Source organism: Hyperolius riggenbachi, chromosome 6 (assembly GCF_040937935.1).
Source record: "Hyperolius riggenbachi isolate aHypRig1 chromosome 6, aHypRig1.pri, whole genome shotgun sequence".
NCBI classification, from domain to species: domain Eukaryota; kingdom Metazoa; phylum Chordata; class Amphibia; order Anura; family Hyperoliidae; genus Hyperolius; species Hyperolius riggenbachi.
Genome location: NC_090651.1, coordinates 377,278,143 through 377,293,596, shown reverse-complemented (window position 1 = coordinate 377,293,596; position 15,454 = coordinate 377,278,143).

Genomic DNA, 15,454 nt, shown 5'->3' with positions numbered 1-15,454 from the left:
ACAGCCGCAATATGGCTGTATGAAGATCCCTGACATTTTTTCCTATTTTCCCAATTTTTTTTTTGTATGTTTAGAGTGTGGGAATTTTTTTTTATTATGTGGGGTCCCCCCTGCTGAAACTTTTTAACTCCTTGACCCCCATGCAGGCTGGGATAGCCAGAATGTGGAGCTCCGACCGATTGGGGCTTCACACCCTGACTATACCAGTAAAAAAGGTCCCTTAATGCCGGTTTTTGTTCCAGGGTATCTGTTGGGGGGTCCCCCAGGTTTATTTTGCCCTGGGGCCCCATTGTTGCTTAAACCGGCCCTGAGTGAAGACACACTTAGAGAGTGTACTGCAGATGTATCACTGAGACACACACTGTACACATGTATTCACAAGCAATTCTTCCCCATTAGAAATACACACACTCTTTTCATTAAAATATGAAATAGGAATATGGTTCAGGCTAGGTGCACACTTAGCATAAACGCAACCGTTGTGGAAAACGCTGCGTTTGTGCCGCTAATGGAAGTCTATGGGCCGCAGGAAAGAACGCAAATAAAAAACGCATATGCGTTTTGTATGCGTGCGTTTTTAAAAATGCTGTTTTTGTTGCATATTATACAAAAACGCATCAAAAACGCACATAATGAGTCAATGGAAACGCAATGGCATGCGTTTTTATATGCTTTTTTTTAATTGGTTTGTGATGTATTTCTGCTTCCTGTTGTCTTCCTAGTTTTTTGCATAAGACACAATTAAAAAACGTACAAAACGCATATACGTTTTGTATATGCAAAATGGAAACGCATTAAAACGCACGCAAAACACTAATGCAAATGCTCCAAAAACGTAGTAAAAATGTACCAAAAACACACACAAAAAAACGCACATGACATAAAACGCGACCTTTCACGTTATGTTATGTGTGCACCCGGCCTCAGTGTTTTTTCGTTATTTTATTGAATTTTTTTGCTTATAAAATTCTAAATAATAATAATAATAATAATAATAATAATAATAATAATAATAATAATAATAATAATTTCATGCAGGTGTCCCCAATATCTTAAAGGGAAGGTTCAGGGACTATGAAAAAAATAAATAAAAATCCTTATCCACTTGTCTGGGGCTTCCTCCAGCCCGTGGCAGGCAGGAGGTGCCCTCGGCGCCGCTCCGCAGGCTCCCGGTGGCCAACCCGACCTGGCCAGGCCGGCGGCCAGGTCAGGCCTCTTCTGCGCTCCATTTTGCGTTCCACGCCGGCGCGGTGACGTCATCGGACGTCCTCCTGGCTGTACTGCGCAGGCTCAGTAGTTCTGAGCCTGCGCAGTACAGCCCGGAGGATGTCCGATGACGTCAGCGCGCCGGCGTGGGACACACAATGGAGCGCAGAAGAGGCCCAATCTGGCCGCCGGCCTGGTCAGGTCGGGTCGGCCACCGGAGACCACCGGGAGCCTGCGGAGCGGCGCCGAGGGCACCTCCTGCCTGCCAGGGGCTGGAGGAAGCCCCAGGTAAGTGGATAAGGATTTTTATTTTTTTTTCATAGTCCCTGAACCTTCCCTTTAAACTCCAAATACCTGACATAACTTATGAACAGCTACTGAGCTTCTTACAGACTTATAAAACTTGTCATCAGTGGAGGGCCGAAATTTTGCATATGCGAAATTTTGCATCAAAATTCGCAATTACGTATCAAAATCGGAATGCGACACTTCAGAGAAAATCGTAATTCATTTGTAGGCAATAGTAATATTTAATAATTCCGCGTACATTTCCGCGTAATTTTTGTGAAATTTTGCATAATGTCGTGCCAACTTTAGTAGGAAATAGCAAAGCTCCCATACAAGCTATTGCTATCAACATTGCTACCTATGTTAAACAGAATAGTGGGTATAAGTCAAAAAAAAAGAATTTTTCAAAAAGACTTTGTAGTTTTTGAGAAAATCGATTTTAAAAATTCAAAGAAAAATGTTTTTTTTTAACTAAGTTTAAAAACCATTTTTTCTTTGCATTTCTAAAATCGATTTTCTCAAAAACTACAAGGTCTTTTTGAAAAATTCTTTTTTTTGACTTATACCCACTATTCTGCCTAACATATGTAGCAATCCAGGTGTAAATAGCAAGTATGGGAGCTATTCCCTGCCAAAGTCGGCACAAAATTACATGAAAATTACGCAAACTTTTAGGCAAAATTACGAAAGACTCAACGAAATCAATAATCAAATCGTAATTACGTATAGGCATAATTGCGAAAATTTACATACAATTTTGCGTATTCGTAAATAGCTGATTACGACCATCACTGCTTGTTATTCCTACATTGCAAACCATGATGGAAAGTACCTCCTGAGCAGTGGTTTTTAAAGCGTAACTGTCAGGCATAAAACCAAAAATCAATTCTTTATTTTTATCTGGTAAACAAGTAATTCAGATGCTAACCAGGCAATCCAAAAGTTAAAAATCACTCTCATTTTTCTTCTCCATAAAACAACATTCCCCAGTTTCCCTGGCTTTCACTTGGTACATCTGCCGCACAAAGGAAGTTGTAGGGCATGCTGGGCTTTCTTTTTTTCTTCTTTACTTTCCCCTCAGACATAGCTAATGCAGCCTGATTGGCTGAAGCCTCTTTCCTTCCTGTTTTCCCCTCCCACACCCTTCTGATTAGCCAACATTAATGAACTTTCTACTGCAGAACTGGGTGGGAGTGTCTGAAGACTGGGAGGGGGAAAGATACACAGACAGAGTAAGGGAGGAAATGATGTCAGGATTGGCTTCAAGATAGACACAGACAAAATGGAAAATCCTAAGAAGGATTTTATCATTTTTTTACTATTAAAAAAAATCACTAAAATAAAAATGTGCACAGCTCAATACATACTGTATGTTATGTAAGTAGAGCAAGTATTTATCTACTTATATATGTAGATTTTTTTTCTGAGATAGTATGGCCGGCAGCTCCACTTTAATGAGCATAAACTCAGCAACTCCCCTTGATACTAGTGCTTTGACAGAGCGTGTGCACCTTCCCATGTTATTACCACCACAACTTACTTTATTGCTTTATTGCTACTTGCTGGAGCTGTAGAAGATTTCATGTCCTTTACATATTTTGTGGCCTCCATTTGCTCTCCTTTACCCCCCCCCCCTCCTCTCCTTCTCATTTGCTTTCTCCAGCTCTTATAACCCCAGGTTCCTATCTGCTCTGCCTAGCTCACATGTATTCTTAAAACCCTTCCACCAAGTGTGGGAGCACCGCATGAATGAGCCAAAACAACAACTCCAGGAGGTTCTTGGAAGTGGTATTGTAGTGCCAAACACCCCAATTTTTTACAATAGCAGACCTATTTTGGACACAATAACATAGCTCCCAACTGTCCCTCTTTCGGAGGGACAGTCCCTCTTTGTGAGCCCTGTCTCTCTGTCCCTCTTTCCTCCTCATGTGTCCCTCTTTCAGCACTTTGTCCCTCTTTCTATGTAAATATATATATATATATATATATATATATATATATATATATATCTACTGAAAAATGTGTTTGATTGACTCTATACTTTATTCCCATCCTTTAAATTGATATATTACTAATTTTAAAATCTTACTATGAAGGAAAATGAACCAGGATAGAAAACACCAGTGTGGTTTGAATTATAAAACAACATATTTTTCTTATGAAATCTTTATGGTATGCGTGCCTTGGAGCGTGGCAGGGGCATGATCAGGGGTGTGGCAGGGGCGTGGCTTAAGTGTCCCTCTTTCTCATCTCAAAAAGTTGGGAGCCGCAACGCGTTTTGCAGGCATAATCCTGCTTCCTCAGGAAAATAAAAATAGGGGAGCATACAACAGTGCAAAGTCCAGTAAACGCTGTCACAGAGTCAAAGAGGCACCTGGCGTTTACTGGACTTTGCACTGTTCTATGCTCCCCTATTTTTAATTTCCTGAGGAAGCAGGATTATGCCTGCGAAACGCGTTGCAACTTATCGTGGAGTATGACAATAAATCGTATGTTTAAATAATTGACAGTTTCTAGTGTCTGCTTATAGGAGGTAAGTCCACCGCTGCCTTCCAAGCACCTTTTAACTATTTTAAAGACTGCTTTTACCCTTCTGGCTCCTCTGTTCATCTCGTAATGTCCCAGAGTAGTACGCCTTCCCGTGTCTGCACGCGTCCTTTAGTACACATGCCCTTGCCCGGCGGGCATGCATACTTAAGGACGCATGCAGACATGGGCAGGCGTACTACTCCGGGACATTGCGACCCAGAAGTAGCGTGCGGCCAAAATACCTATAGAGATCTGCAGGTGAGCTGTTTGCTAGCATCTCTAGCTGTCACCTGATCTGGTTGAAGTGACATTCATTTTTCAAAAAATAAAAACATCTGAGTGTCCAGAACCACTACTGGCATCTAGCATCCACTACTGCCCCCTGTATAAGGCCTCACAGGCAGGGCTTATCAGGGCCACCGCTAGCCAAAACAAGCAAACCACACCCCTGCTTGGGGCCTCATGCTAGACAGGGGCCTCGTCGTCGTCACCACACTAACTGTGTTACTTGAGTCTCTGTGACTCGCTAACTGCATGCCATAGCTGCTAATGGCTTGTGTGTTGACAAATTAAGCTACCTCCGCTGCTCGCGGGTTGCCTGTCACTGGAGTAAGCCTGTGTGCGTATGACATCATGTGTGAGGACGTAGTTGCTCTGCTGCTGCCCTTTAGTGGCCCCGCTCCACCTGGACTGCCTCCGCCTCTGCCCCTCAACAGCAACGTGCAGATGTCTAGCTTCCCGACTGCCTAACGCCGATAAGGGTCAGGAAGGTGGCAGCCCCAGGACCGCCTAATGCTGAAAGGCGGCAAGTCCTGGGGTGGGATTTTGCAGGATATGGTGGAGCTCCGCTCAGTCATCAGTCTCCCAACGACGATCGCCGTTAGCAGACTGTTAGACGACGAAACCGCCGTCTATTTACATTGTACAGTGCTGCGATCTACTGCAGCGCTGTACTGGGGACAGCCGTGTCACTCGGCTGTGCCCTGCAGAGGCTTACAGAGCAATCAACTTTCATAGGCTGATGCCTATGAGAGCCGACCACTGTCATTGGCTGTTGGGGGGAGGGAGGGGGAAAAAATTAATAAAAAAATAAACAATGCAGCAGCGATCAGAGCCCACCAACAGAAAGCTCTGTTGGTGGGCAAAAAAGGGGGGAGGATTCACTTTTGTGCTCTGTGTTATGGCTCTGCAGCAAGCTGATAAAGCTGCAGAGCACTAAATTGTAAAGAATAGCCTGGTCACTAGGGGGTAAAGCCTGTGGTCCTGAACTGGATAAACCTGCGCCATCACAGCACACTCTGCCGCCGCGGGGTCATATTAGCCACATTCCTGCATGGATGGTCGTGGTTCTGCAGCCTTAGCCTGAGCCACCACCAGTGTGTGAGGAGGATTCCTGGAGGGGAGGGTCCATGATAGAGAGCCTGGTGCTGGATGTGTGTGTTCTTGACTTTCAGGTGGCAAGCCTGTCGGTGAGAAGTGACTGACTATGCAATTTGTATTGTTTTACATTACACTGAGATCTGAGTGTCAATGGCCTCAATTCACTAAGCAGTTTAGACTAGTCTACAGATTGTTTTTAGTCTACTGATGCTTTGGTCAGTTGCATCAAATGGGAATTCACTATTACCAAATGTTTTAGACTTGTTTTTAGACTTGGTCTAAACCATTTGGTAATTAGGTGGGTAAAGCAGGGGAAATGATCAAAAGATGCAATTCACAAACAAGTAGCTATGACTGTCATCCTTCTCCTCTGATGAGCTCTCCTCTGCATACATTTAAACTTCTGCATAATTAATTCAAAAGGTCCCATCCTCACATCTAAAATACCTCACAGAATTACTTTGTTTACCTACAGAAATCAGATGGTCTAATCTCTTTCAGAAAAAGTGGGCGTGGTTATTCCTTGTTTGCCTTTGTGAATTGTGTAATTACTGAATGTTAGACCAGGTCTAAAAACAGGTCTAAAACATTACACCAAACCATCAGTACACTAAAAACTATCTGTAGACTAGTCTAAACTGCTTAGTGAATTGGGACCAATTAATGTGTTCAGTTTTTAAGAGCAGGCCAGGCCTCTGTTCTTTTTCATGGCAAGCCCAGGTACTGTTTCCTGGCAAGCCCGGGTACTGTTTCCTGGCCAGCCCAGGTACTGTTTCCTGGCAAGCCCGGGTACTGTTTCCTGGCCAGACCGGATACTGTTTCCTGGCTAGCCCGGGTACTGTTTCCTGGCCAGACCGGATACTGTTTCCTGGCCAGCCCGGGTACTGTTTCCTGGCCAGCCTGGGTACTGTTTCCTGGCTAGCCTGGGTACTGTTTCCTGGCCAGCCTAGGTACTGTTTCCTGGCCAGCCCGGGTACTGTTTCCTGGCCAGCCCAGGTACTGTTTCCTGGCCAGCCCGGGTACTGTTTCCTGGCCAGACCGGGTACTGTTTCCTGGCTAGCCCGGGTACTGTTTCCTGGCCAGACCGGGTACTGTTTCCTGGCCAGCCCGGGTACTGTTTCCTGGCCAGCCTGGGTACTGTTTCCTGGCTAGCCCGGGTACTGTTTCCTGGCCAGCCCAGGTACTGTTTCCTGGCCAGCCTAGGTACTGTTTCCTGGCCAGCCCGGGTACTGTTTCCTGGCCAGCCCAGGTACTGTTTGCTGGCCAGCCCGGGTACTGTTTCCTGGCCACCCCGGGTACTGTTTCCTGGCCAGCCCGGGTACTGTTTCCTGGCCTGACCGAATACTGTTTCCTGGCCAGCCCTGGTACTGTTTCCTGGCCAGCCCGGGTACTGTTTCCTGGCAGAGTAAATAGTCATACACACTTTACAGATTAAATCAGGACAGTAAAAAAGGGCGCACATGACTAATGGACAAAAAGGGCGCCGCCATAGACTGCAATGCAAAATATCGGCTATTGGGCGCCCGACAGGAAAAAACGGCGCCTGAGAAATAGCGGTTGCAGGGATTGTGTTAAGACAAGTTTTCGTTTACAGAATAAGGTTTATAACAAATATCGTTTACAAGTTCGTTTTGACTTTGTGTTATACTTATTTTCCCGTTTTTAAAAATTCGCTTACAGGACTGTAACAAGTACATTTTTGTTTACACTTATTTTGTCATTTAACCACTTCAGGATCACAGGTTTTCTTCCCTTAAAACCAAAACAACTTTTACATTTCAGCGCTCCTCCCATTCATTCACTGATAACTTTATTGCTACTCATCACATGTGAATGATCTATAGGTTGTTTTTTTCGCCACAAATTAGGCTTTTCAAGGGTGATATTTTATTTTAGTAATAATGTTATTCTCTATGCATTTTAAAAAGAAAAAAGAGAAAAAAATGAAAAGATACACTATTTCTATATTTCCAACCATAAAAAAAAGCAAGGGAGGCTAGGATTAGATCAGGGTTGATCAGGGTTAATCAGGGTTAATCAGGGTTGATCAGGGGTATATAGTCCTGGTATATTTATTTATAAGTCCTGGTATATTTATAAAATCCTCTAGGTGGCAGTCAGACTACAAGAAAAGAAGATCCAGTTACCTTGTAATCCTCTCAGGAGTGATTACAAGGTAACTGTATCTTCTTAAGTGCTGGCAACATTGTTTGTAAACCTCACAAATGAATGAGCACTGCTATTGGCTTATAGCAGTGCTCATTCATGGTTACAGGCATCTGATTGGTGATGGGAGTAATTACTCCCATTCATCAATCCCACCCAGAAATAAATGAAGCTGGTGCACGTGCACGCGCCCGCACAGCACAATAGCGGCAGGGGCGTTTATAAACGCCCCTGATCCGCTAATTAAGTCAATAGGGGCGTAGTTATGCGTCTGGGAAATCCGAAAGTGGTTAAAATTTGTTTTCATACGGTATAATGCTTAAAGAGAATCTGTATTGTTAAAATCGCACAAAAGTAAACATACCAGTGCGTTAGGGGACATCTCCTATTACCCTCTGTCACAATTTCGCCGCTCCCCGCCGCATTAAAAGTAGTCAAAAACTGTTTTAAAAAGTTTGTTTATAAACAAACAAAATGGCCACCAAAACAGGAAGTAGGTTGATATACAGTATGTCCACACATAGAAAATACATCCATACACAAGCAGGCTGTATACAGCCTTACTTCTGAATCTCAAGAGATCACTTGTGTGTGTTTACCTTCTGTCCCCAGCTTCTCTCATGCACTGAACATTACAGGCTTCCTGCAGACAGCTCTGCCTATGTCGTTAATTCCTTAGTATGTGACAGACAAGCTCCTTTCACAGCCTCCAGAGGAGGATTTTTATCCAGCTCTCTTCTATCACTGATAAGATAGCAGAGAAGCTGCTGGCTTATGTAAATAAAACACACACTGGAGTGTGCATAGAGGAACAGTTCAACACTGAAGAACTTGGCAGCCTTCCAGACACAGGCCGACAAGTCTGACAGGGGAAAGATACATTGATTTATTACAGAGATGGTTATAGTAGATAGAGCTGCAGCAAGCCAGATCACATTAGAATAGGTTTAGGAACTTGTAGGAAGGTAGAAAAAACATTGTAATTTTTGTTACAGAGTCACTTTAAATATCGTTTTCAACCTTATTCTATTAGAAATACATCACTTTTGGTATTAACTTTGTTTTTCACACTTATAATGCGTCAATTATAGTTTTATTAACTTACTAATATATCTCCTTTTTCTATTTATAATATTATTAATGTGTACGTGATTTTAAGGCTATTTATTCTATTACAAATATATAAATTATTCTATTCATGTTATTTATAGTGAAGTATTTTAAGGATTAAATATATTATTGTTTATATGTGTGTAAGGGTGTTTGTGCAGTGGGAATGGTTAGGGTTAGGCACCACCAGGGGGATGATTAGGGTTAGGCACCACCAGGGGGGTGGTTAGGTTTAGGCACCACCAGGAAGGTCTTAGGGTTAGGCACCACCAGGGAGGTGGTTAGGGTTAGGCACCACTAGGGGGGGTCTTAGGGTTAGGCACCACCAGAGGGGTCTTAGGGTTAGGCACCACCAGGGGGGTCTTAGGGTTAGGCACCACCAGGGGGTGGTTAGGGTTAGGCACCACCAGGAGGGTGGTTAGGGTTAGGTACCACCAGGGGGGTCTAGGGGATAGGGATAGGTACAGGGAGGGTTCTGTGTGAGAGTAAGGTTAGGTATAGTTACAGCACAATATATGTAATATATACAATTTATTAAATTATGTATATTTAAACAAAGAGTGGGTCTAGGGGTTAGGGATAGGGAGAGATCTGTGTGAGCCTGCAGTTAGGTATAATTGCAGTAAAATATCTGTAAAATCTACCATTGTATCAGTGGCGTAGCTAGAAACCTCCGGGCCCCGATGCGGAATCTGGATGTGGCCCCCCCCCCCCCCCCTCCGGACAACAACAGCCTATCCCCCCCCCCCCCACCCCCCGCAACACCCGAAGCACATACATATCCAAATCCCTATAGCTGTGCATGGCATGGCTATATCAATTCAGCTTTCCAGCAGCATGGCTGCCACGTTCAATTTGCAAACATACGCAGCACCCAGAGGAAATAGGGCAATTAGTAGCAAGATGCCAGTCTGAAGGAAAATAATCGTTATGTGCGCAGCATTCACCAGATAATAATTGTTATGTGCGCAGCATTCACCAGAAAATTGTTATGTGCGCAGCATTCACCAGATAATAATTGTTATGTGCGCAGCATTCACCAGAAAATTGTTATGTGCGCAGCATTCACCAGATAATAATTGTTATGTGCGCAGCATTCGCCAGAAAATAATTGTTATGTGCGCAGCATTCACCAGAAAACAATCGTTATGTGGGAGCGTTTACCAGAAAATAATCGCAATGTGGGAGCATTCACCAGAAAATAATTGCAATGTGGGGAGCAGTCACCAGAAAATAATCGTTATGTGCGGCTTGTGCGCAGCATTCACCAGAAGATAAACGCAATGTGGGGGCATTTACCAGAAAATAAACGCAATGTGAGGGCTTTCACCAGAAAATAAACGCAATGTGGGGGCTTTCACCAGAAAATGAACGCTATGTGGGGAGCAGTCGCCAGAAAATAAACGCTATGTGGGGAGCATTCACCAGAAACTAAACGCAATGTGGGAGCTTTCACCAGAAAATAAACGCAATGTGGGAGCATTCACCAGAAAATGAACGCAATGTGGGGGAATTCACCAGAAAATAAACGCAATGTGGGGGAATTCACCAGAAAATAAACGCAATGTGGGAGCTTTCACCAGAAAATGAACGCTATGTGGGGAGCAGTCGCCAGAAAATAAACGCTATGTGGGGAGCATTCACCAGAAACTAAACGCAATGTGGGAGCTTTCACCAGAAAATAAACGCAATGTGGGGGCTTTCACCAGAAAATGAACGCTATGTGGGGAGCAGTCGCCAGAAAATAAACGCTATGTGGGAAGCATTCACCAGAAACTAAACGCAATGTGGGAGCTTTCACCAGAAAATAAACGCAATGTGGGAGCATTCACCAGAAAATGAACGCTATGTGGGGAGCATTCACCAGAATATAAACGCAATGTGGGGGCTTTCACCAGAAAATGAACGCAATGTGGGAGCTTTCACCAGAAAATAAACGCAATGTGGGAGCATTCACCAGAAAATAAACGCAATGTGGGAGCTTTCACCTGAAAATAAACGCAATGTGGGAGCTTTTACCAGAAAATAAACGCAATGTGGGGGCATTCACCAGAAAATAAAAAGCAATGTGGGGGCATTCACCAGAAAATAAAAAGCAATGTGGGGGCATTCACCAGAAAATAAAAAGCAATGTGGGGGCATTCACCAGAAAATAAAAAGCAATGTGGGGACTTTCACCAGAAAACAAACCTGTACAAATAAAAAAAATTCACTCACCTGGCCAGCCTCTGACGTGAGCTCCCCGAAGTGCAGCCAGCCTCCCTCATGCAGCTCCTCCAGCGATGATCCTCCTGCAGCGGAGCAGCCAGTTTCTCCCGCGCTGAGTCTGACAGGCAGAGTGCAGGGCTACGGGAAGATGGCACCCGAAGCCCTGTTCTGGAGACACAAATAGTCTCTAGTGCAGTGCTTCGGCAGCCATCTTGCCGTAGCCCTGCTCTGCCTCCGGAAGCCAGTACTGCGGGGATTTCAACACCTGGGGGGTCCAGGTCCCCGGGCCCCTCCCCCGCCTCTTTAGGATGCGGGCCCGCTCTCTCACCTCGCAGCGCTGGGTCCCTGGTTCGAATCCCAGCCAGGGCACTATCTGCAAAGAGTTTGTATGTTCTCTCCGTGTCTGCGTGGGTTTCCTCCGGGCACTCCGGTTTCCTCACACATTCCAAAAACATACAGATAAGTTAATTAGCTCCCCCTAAAATTGGCCCTAGACTACAGTACTTACACTACATAATATAGACATATGGCAATGGTAGGGATTAGATTGTGAGCTCCTTTGAGGGACAGTTAGTAACAAGACAATATATATATATATATACACTGTACAGCGCTGCGTAATATGTCGGCGCTATATAAATACTAAATAATAATAATAAATAATAATACAAATGTAAATATCGTTTTTTGTTATAGACGCTATTTGACGTTTCATTTCAGAATTCGTTTGTTGTTATAGACGGTATTTTGCCGTTTCATTTCCGTTTACTGAACCGATTTAGCACTACATTGTCGTTTACAAGCTATAAACGAAAATTGTTTTACATTACAACCTATAATTTTGGCTATATCCCGCGCCCTTTTTTTCCAGACGCCCTTTTTTGATACACACGATTAAATAGTCTTGTCTAATGTTACTAGTACTGCCTTCAACCTCTGAGGAGCTGGCAATCTAATTCCACCATAGTCTCATTTCTTACCATATTATTATGTATAGAGTACCAACATCTACTTCTGCAGCACTTTACAGAGGACATAATCATGTCACTGGCTGTCATTGGAGCTTACAATCAAATCCCTACCTTAGTCAGTCTAATGTCCTACTATACTATTAGCAATATTATGTATTTGTATAGCACTGACATCTTCTGCAGCATTTACAGAGTACATAGTCATGTCACTGGCTGTCCTCAGAGGAGCTCACAATCTTATCCTAGTAGTCACAACGTAGTTTAATGTCCTACCAAATTATTAGCAATGTTATGCATTTATATAGCACTGACACATATTAATTTAAAGGATGGGAATAAGGTTTAAAGTCAATCAAACACACTTTTTAGTAGAAAAATATATATATATTTACATAGAAAGAGGGACAAAGTCCTGAAAGAGGGACAAATGAGGAGGAAAGAGGGACAGAGGCACAGGGCTCCCAAAGAGGGACTGTCCCTCCGAAAAAAGAACAGTTGGGAGATATGCTGACATATTCTGCAGAACTTTACAGAGTACATAGTCATGACACTGACTGTCCTCAGAGGAGCTCACAATCTAATCCTACCATAGTCATAGTCTAATGTCCTACCATATTAATATTATGTATTTATATAGCACTGACATCTTCTGCAGCACTTTACAGAGTACATAGTCATGTCACTGACTGTCCTCAGAGGAGCTCAAAATAGAATCCCCACCATAGGAATGGGTTACATTTCTTGCCATTATTTGATGTGTTAAAAGTAGCAAAAAAAATCCTCTGCAGCTTTTTACAAAGTACATATTTCTGTCAGTGACTGCCCTCAGGAGCTCACAATCTAAGGGCCTGATTCACAAACTGTTAGCACGCTGGTGAAAAGCCCTTTATCACGCCTAAACTCAGTTTAGGCATGATAAGTTTAGGTGTGATAAGTTTAGGCGTGATAAGTTTAAGCACCAACTGCGTTAGCACCGCAGTGCACAGCTGATCAAAAGTTTTGCGCTAGCAAAGTCTGGTGCACTTCGCATAGGATTTAATGGCGCTGCTTTGCGTGCGGGACTTTGCGCACGATCTAAACTTATCTAAACTTGCCTAAACGTATCATGCCTAAACTTATCACGCCTAAACTTATCACGCCTAAACTCGCTTTTCACCAGCGTGGTGCAATGGTTATCACGCCTAAAGTCTCTAACTGGGTTAGCACCGCTTTGTGAATCGAGCCCTAAGCCTCACTCTAGTCATATCATATCTGTTCTTTCGTATAATATGCCTTGATATAGCGCTGACCTCTTCTGCAGTGTTTTACAGAGTATGTAGTCCTGTCACAGGCTGCCCTTACAGGAGCGCACAAAGTAATCCCAGTATAGTCATCATGAGTCCTTCCATATTATTATGCCTTAATATAGCGCTGACCTCTTCTTCTGCATCAATTTACAAAGTTATGACCCTCTGATCAGTGGAACCCACAATCTAATTCTTACCACTGATTTCTCTGCAGCACTAGTGCCTTTCAGAAGAAGCTCTTTAGCTGGCCATCCTTCCAACTTGAAGCTACCCAGCCAACTACGACAGGCCATCCTTCCCATGGATGACTTTAATATCTACCTCCTCCAAGTGAGTATTTTTACTGGATCTTACAATCTAATTTCTACCATAGTAATGTTTTGAGATATCTTGATGTTTTTATTCTGCAGTGACCTCTTCTACAGCATTTTACAGAGTACACTACATAGTCATGTCACAGCTTGCCCTTACAGGTGCACACAATTCACTAAAGTGTGATAACTGCTATGTCAGCAGTGATCACGCGAACTGGCGCTCGCAAACGTTTTCACGTGAAAAGCATCACTTCGCGTGATGGGCCTGATTCACTAAACCGTGATAGGACAAATATCACACCTTATCAAAAGTTATCACACGTTGGGCTTGATTTACTAAACCATGATAACTCATAAAACGGCCGCGCGCGTTTTCACATTTTCACGTGCAATCGCAAATTTTTACCCATGAGAAAAATTGCAGTTGCGTGCAAAAATTCACGATCTTGCAAAAAAGCGTGTGAAACCGCTAGTGCAGCCGGGATATGAGTTATTACGGTTTAGTGAATCAAACCCGTTATCAAAGTTAACATGCCTTATCAGAGTAGCATAGCGAGCGCTACACTTATGTCTGCTAACTGGCAATGGCACTCGTCCTGCCCAGAGCCCCTGCGGGTTCGTAGCGCTCGCTATGCTACTCTGATAAGGTGTGTTAACTTGGATAAGGTGTGATATTTGTCTTATCACGGTTTAGTGAATTAAGACCGATAAACAAATGTTTGCCCGTGATCATGTGTGCGTTTCATGTGAAAAGTGCACATGATCGTTTATCATGTGAACTAATGTAGTTTGCATGTGAACTTTTGCGCACGGCACGTTTTAGTAAATCAAGCCCCATGTAATCCCCACTATAGTCATGAGCAGTGGTGGTCATCCGGATTCCGGATATCCGGGTAACCCGGATATCCGAACATTTTTACGCTATCCGGATAGCTACCTGCGGATATTTGGCTGCATAACCCGGATATCCACGGATATTGCGGATATTCGCATCCGAAATACTGTAACTAAGGAGATGATGACGTCCTGGAGCCAATCAGAGGGCTCCCAGCAGAAGCCCTAGCAACCAATCTCAGAGGGGAACCCTGGCCAGCCCCACCTGACCTCATTGAGCCAATCAGATGGCTCCCAGCCTAAGCCCTGGCACCCAACCACAGAAAGGAACACTGGCCAGCCCCCCTGTATAATAAGGAGGGCTGCCATGATGACACATATTGTCTTAGCTTGCTGAATGCTCACTGAGAGACATGCTCCAGTGCTGGTGGCCTAGCTAGGGCTGTGCCTGTACACAGTTATTAATCTAAAGCTGTTCAGTGATTAACCCCTTCACTACTATCACTACACTATTGTCAAATCGTTAATTAGCTTGACTGATGTCATTGTATGACAGTCAGTGTGTGCTGCAGGCAGCTGCTATGTGTCTGTGTGTGTGCTGTGCACAGACCAGGCCAGCTGCTGCCTGCTGGCCAGCTATTAGCCTTAGGTATAGGTTAGGTTAGGGATTAGGGGATAGGAGGATTACTGTGTTATTGTGTAGTTAGTACTGTAGTACAGCAGTCAGTGCTAGTAGTTGTTAGAGTAGTAGTACTACTGTGTTAGCTTTCTACAGAACTGCCGTGCTGTGAGCAGTGCCAGTGTGACAGTTAGTATTCACTAGTGTCTTCTCCTCTGCTGTCTGACTGTCACTCGGCACGTGGCACTTGCCACGTGTCACGTGGCACTTGCCATGTGTCACGTGGCACTTGCCAAGTGTCACGTGGCACTTTCCACCTGTCACGTGCACCTGTCACGTGCCACGTGTCACATTGCATTTTCCACGTGTCACAAGGCACTTGGCAAGTGCCACGTGACACGTGGCAAGTGACACGTGCCAAGTGACACGTGCTAAGTGCCAATTGCCACGTGCCACATGCCACGTCCGGCATGCTCCTGGCACACGTTATACCTGCTGCTGCTGCATTGCCCTGCTCCTGCTGCCTGTGCAGCTCCCACCGCC